The 5746-nt window shown below is 42.0% G+C and overlaps 1 pseudogene; it reads left to right on the top strand.

The window, feature by feature from the left end:
- Positions 1–1964: 1964 nt before the first annotated feature.
- On the top strand, positions 1965–3330 carry Tdg-ps3 (thymine-DNA glycosylase, pseudogene 3; annotated as a pseudogene).
- The last annotated feature ends 2416 nt before the right edge of the window (positions 3331–5746 follow it).

The raw sequence follows: 5746 nt of genomic DNA, 5'->3' as shown, positions 1-5746 counted from the left end.
GGTAATAGTATACAGAATGAATAGGTTGCATTTATGTATTTGAAAAGCTACGTAAAGAAGTAGCCTTGAATTTGCTGAAGGGCAAGGGGTATACATGGGAAGGGCTGAAGAGAGGAAAAAGGAGGGGGAATAATATAATTATAATTTTAAAAATATTATGCAAAAGATGAACAGACTTGTTCAAGTCAGAGTCCTGGTGTGATACTGAAGCACCACATGTTAAGTAAGAAGCAGGCAGTCACTAGATCAAGGACAGGAGAACTGGAACAGTCTTAGAAAGGAGTAAACACTTTCTAATTAAAACAAAGTATAAATGAAAGTAGGGGCTGGTCATCTTTAAGTAGACCAGTAGTGACACAGAGAGAGGACAAAAAAAAAACAACAAGAACAACAACAAACGAATGAATTAAAGGAAAGTTGTTGTTTTAAAAATATAAAAATAAAAAAAGGTATCGGTGTCTTTTACCCCACTAGGTCCACACTGCGGTGCCCCAATATATCTGCTAGATATCTTGGCGGAAACACATCTCAGCCGTGCACTTTCCTACACTCAAACCTTCACATAAAAGAAAACACAACACAATAATCTTTGACGCAATTGGTAAGATATAATTGCCCACTTAAACATACAAAGCCCGGTACCATCCATCCCTTAGGAACATTGATAACAACCTGTAAATACACAGAGCAGAATCTTAACATCACCTGCCATGGCTTCTCCCCTCTCTTTCCTCTGTCCTGTCTCCCCTCTCTCCTAGTCTCCTCCTCTTCCTTCAAACTTCTCTCCTGCCCATCCTTCCTTCTCCTCCAATGATAGGCCTCCTTCTATCCTGTACCTGCCCCTCACCTGTACTTTACAAATTCAATGGGGAGGTGGTTCTGGTGAAGTTACCTGAGTTCTGAGTCCTTGACTAGGCAGCTGTCCTTGGGGCAGTGGAATTAGCATCAAAATACAGATAACTTCAGGGCAAACCACCACAGAAAGTAGACTCCATTGGCCCAGAGTTAGCTTGGAAGGACCACTAGCTTCTCCTTGAATGCAATTGCTTTCACTTTAGTAACTCTTGCTGCATCTTTATGTCTCCTTGAATTTTTCATGATGACCAAGAACTAAGACTACTATAAAATCTTGTCTCAGATCATTCCCATTCAGAAGCTGTAACTGTCTATCATGAACCTCACTTTACCTGCTGAAGTCCTACTACACAGTAAGACAAAATAAAAGGAGAAAGCCTAAAGTTCAACATTATTTTTGTTTCACATATTTAAAATTAAAAGAAATGAAAACAAACACTATAACTGATCATTAAAAATGAAAAAAATGGTAAGAGGGTGATGAGACTTTGATAAGCACCTGAATTGGGACTTGAAGGATCATGGGATTTAGTTTTGTGGTAAGTTCTACTAGGACAATATGGAAATGGCATGGTTAATCTTGACTCTATAGATCTTATCTCAACATCGATCCTGTGTGCGTGCCTGTGAGGGAGTTTTTAGGTTGGATTACTTGAGGTAGGAAGGTTTATTCTAACTGTGAGAAACAGTATTTTATGACCTAGAGACCAGAACTGAGGGAAAAGGGACCTGAAGACAAACATTTACCTTTAGGTCCTTCCCAACTGCGATGTTCTATGTCCAGCTTGTTCTAAAGTCTTTGTGACTTCCTGGACAGGGTGTTCTAAACCCTCACAGTTTTAGCAAAATTGGACTTGGAAGCAGATTCATAGATAAAAGTACCTGTGCCAAATCTGGAAACCTGAGTTAGATCCCTAGGATCCAGGGCTTGGAGGAGAGAACCAACACCTAGAAGTTGTCTTGTGGGACTTGCCAGGGTGATGTAGCAGCATAGGTGGGGCAGAGGCCAGTGCTGTCTGTCCAGATCCTGTGGTGTGTCTGCAGGCCATGCAGCAGAGGAGGCTCTTGGGGGCTCAGCAGGAGTAGCCCTCAGTGACGCTGCCTTGGACATGGAGGCCGCACACAGCTATACTCTAGAACAAGTTCAAGCTTTGTTTTCATTTCCACTTCAACAAATGATGGCAGAGGCTCCTATCATTGCAGTCACGACTGGACTGCAGGTGCCAGCAGAAGCTTCTGACCAGGAACCTGTACCGGAGGCTCCAAAGAAAAGCAAACGGAAAACCAGAGCAGTAGAGCCCCAAGACCCAGTGGAGCCCAAAAAACCCGCTGCATCAAATAAATCCCGGCAAGACCACAAAATCAAAAGAAAAACAAGAGAAAAATCACAGACCCGTTTAAAGTGAAAAGGAAAGTGGACCATTTAAAGGGCGTCTCTGAGGCTGAGCTTCTGACCACGATTCTTTCTGACACTTTGACCTTCAATCTGGATTTTGAGATTATTGGCATTAAGCCCAGGAATAATGGCTACTTACCAAGGGAATCATCACTTCTGGAAGTGTCTGTTCATATCCGGACTGAGCGAGGTGCAGCTGAATCACACGGATGACCACACGGATGGGAAATAAGGCATCAGATTCATCAACGTGGTAGAACAGACAACGCCAGGCATCAAGGATCTGTCTAGTAAAGAATTTTGGGAAATAGGGCGTATCCTAGTGTAGAAAATGTAGCAGTATCAGCCACAAATAGCAGTGTTTAATGGAAAATGTATTTATGAAATTTTCATTAATGAAGTTTTTGGAGTAAAGGGTAAGAACTTGGGATTTTGGGGGCTGAAGAGATGGCTCAGAGGTTAAGAGCACTGTCTGCTCTTCCAGAGGTCTGAGTTCAATTCCCAGCAACCACATGGTGGCTCACAACCATCTGTAATGAGATGTGGTGCCCTCTTCTGGCCTGCATGTGTACATGCAGGTGGAATGCTGTATACATAATTTGGCCTTCAACCGCACAGGATCCCAGACACAGAAACTTTTTGCTACTTCATGTGGTCTTCCAGCGCCAGATGCGCTCGGTTTCCTCGAGCCCAGGACAAAGTTCATGACTACATTAAACTGAAGGACTCAAGAGATCAGCTGAAAGTAATTGAACACAACATGGACGTTCAGGAAGTGCAGTATACATTTGACCTACAGCTCATACAAGAGGATGGAAAGAAGATGGCTGTTAAGGAAGAAAAGTATGATCCAGGCTAGGAGGTAGCATATGGCCGCGCATATGGTGAAAGCCCCGTGTAATGGTGAGCCTTGTGGCTTTGTTTCAAATGGGCTAACAGCCAACAGTGCAGAGCCGAGAGGAGAATCGGCTCCCAGCAATGTTCCGAATGTGCAGTGAATGGCGCAGTCCTTCGCAGAGCAGATCCCTTCTTTTAATAATTGTGGGACAGGAGAGCAGGAAGGAGGAGGACTTGCTTAGCGAAGATGCCTCTCAGCTCTGGCACACTAATGCTGTCTTAATGCAGTTGTCAGGACGTAGAACCTCAGTTTGCTAACTAAAGAGTTGTAGTATTAATAGTACTTTTATGCTAGTGGTGTAACGATATAGAGAGCAGTTCTGTGGTAGAATCAATTGTATGAACCTGTGTAGTTTGGAAAGAAAAAATAGGGTGTTTTGTATTGAGTTTTGTATTTAAATTACACGTCATTCAACCTTTTATATACTATATTTCATTTATGAAGAAGCTGGTTTTCTTTGAGGAGTCACTTTGATCTGTATGTAATTTAAAAAAAAGCAACAGTCTGAATATTTATAGTTGATTCTTCACTATACATACGTATATATGCCCTCATCCCTTTAAATGCCTAAGAAAGGTATGGTAGTAAGAATCAAACTGGTGGAAAGGCTGGTGTGCCAGTCTCCATATTTGAAGCTGACTAACCCTCCACGGAGTCGATGCTGGGGCTGAACTCAGTACTCTGGTATGCAGTCACATGCAGATCCCCTTACTCTCCCAGTGTTGTATGCGGCAGTTGCTTGGTAAGAGAAACAAAGTATGGCCATACTTGATGGGGCTTGAGCCCTGCCATTGGCCTCTGCCTCTTGTGTGTTAATCCTCTCAGAAACAGAAACTTCTGCTGAGCTGGTAGGTTTCTGAGAACCAGTGGAACTTGTACAACCTGCCACTCCTCTGTTTTACTGAACCAGGTCTGTGTTCATCACTGTTCTAATTTTATCCTCAACGTGAAAAGTGTTAAGAAATGAACTTTCCAGTGAGCAACATGATGCTGCAGGTGTTTGATAATCCTGTTTGTACTGGTGCTGTGTACAGGAGATGTATTAATACAGAACTTTTCTTCCTAGGTAAAGCTAATCATTAGTGAATGATTTAAAAAGTATTGTCACTGATGTTGATTACTGTGACCTGAGTGAGTCTCATGAAAAAGTTGATTGGAATTTGTCCCTTTGTGATTGCTAATGCATTTCCCATGCTGCTACAGATAACTTACCAGGGCTGGTGGATATTAAACATGGGTATTCAGAAATGCCTTGTGCATTCACTCCTAACCACTCCTGAGTACTTTGACTTGATGCATATCCCTGGAGCATGCTGGTTTTGCAATATGAAATGTCCATGAGGGTTTTGTATTTCACAGAGGTTACATAGCCTCTTTGAATAATAAGAGAAGCAATTTCTTTAGAAATTTTAACATAACTTTAGCTGTGGAAATGATGGATTTTATTGTACCTTCTGTCTGACTGAGGCTGTGTACAAGTCATGTGTTTTGAAAGGTACACTGTGCTGCTCTTTACCTGGGCATTTTATGCCGGTGCCTTGCATCAGGGATTAGATCAATTGAATTATTTTTTTCATGGGACTATGTAAAGCATGTGGTACTGCATTGGTATGTAAATCTTGTATCTTTTCCATGGAAAAATACCTTTAAATTATGACTCTGGAGAGCAGGCGTGAGGACCTCTGAGTATTGTCCTGGTGCTTTTCCTTGAATATGGTGAGTAGTGAGTGTCAGTGCCTGGACATGGCAGGGTGGGGTTTGTTTTCAATAAATAATACTGAGAATTAAAAAAAAAATTGTCCTGTGTCCTTTTCTGACTCCCAGGGCACCCTCCCAAAGACAAACACAAACACAAAAGAATTAATAAAATGTAATAAAATTTGAATCAGAATAAAATCTTCCTAAGATTCTTCTGTCAGACATTTGAAGCAGAGAATAGAAAAGTTACTAATCCAGAAAACTCCGGCAAGTATGTAATGCACACCTTCTGAACCACAGGGTATGAGGGGAAGGGGTGGCTGCCTAATGAGGTTACTCTGACTCCTGAATCACTTCTTTCCTCCTGCGTAGCAGAGCAGCACATTCCCTCTGGTCCTTCCTTCATCACTTGTTTAGAGCTGATGCAGTATGAGAGGCACACAGGAAGTGAAAGAAACAGGAGGAAGACTTAGAGTACTGCGGTGGGACTATTCTGCTGACAGGCTGCCTCAGGACAGCTCTTGGCATGGGAGAAAGTGTGCATTATCTCTCAGGAGTAGTGGAAACCTCAGGCAAGGGGCAGTGACCACCCCAGGTCATTTTCAGCCTCAAGCAGACAAGTTTCCCAGTTCCCAAATACTCAATTTACCACTGCTGATCAAACTGAACAAATGGAGCTGTTTTGACTGCTAAGGCAGCAATATGTCAATGGCATTGTGAAATTGCAATGAAATGTTTATGGAGCACATAATGAAATCTAGCTATGATTAGGCAAAACAGAACTGTGTACCTAAGATACCAAAGACCCTCAAATATGTTTAGGCCTTGGTCAAACTCTCTAAAATATAATGTTTGGCAAGCAAAAATCTGATAAATGGTTGTCATTTTGTTGTTTTGTT

Source organism: Rattus norvegicus, chromosome 17, assembly GCF_036323735.1.
Source record: "Rattus norvegicus strain BN/NHsdMcwi chromosome 17, GRCr8, whole genome shotgun sequence".
NCBI classification, from domain to species: Eukaryota; Metazoa; Chordata; class Mammalia; order Rodentia; family Muridae; genus Rattus; species Rattus norvegicus.
This window is presented reverse-complemented; position numbering and strand designations above follow the sequence as displayed.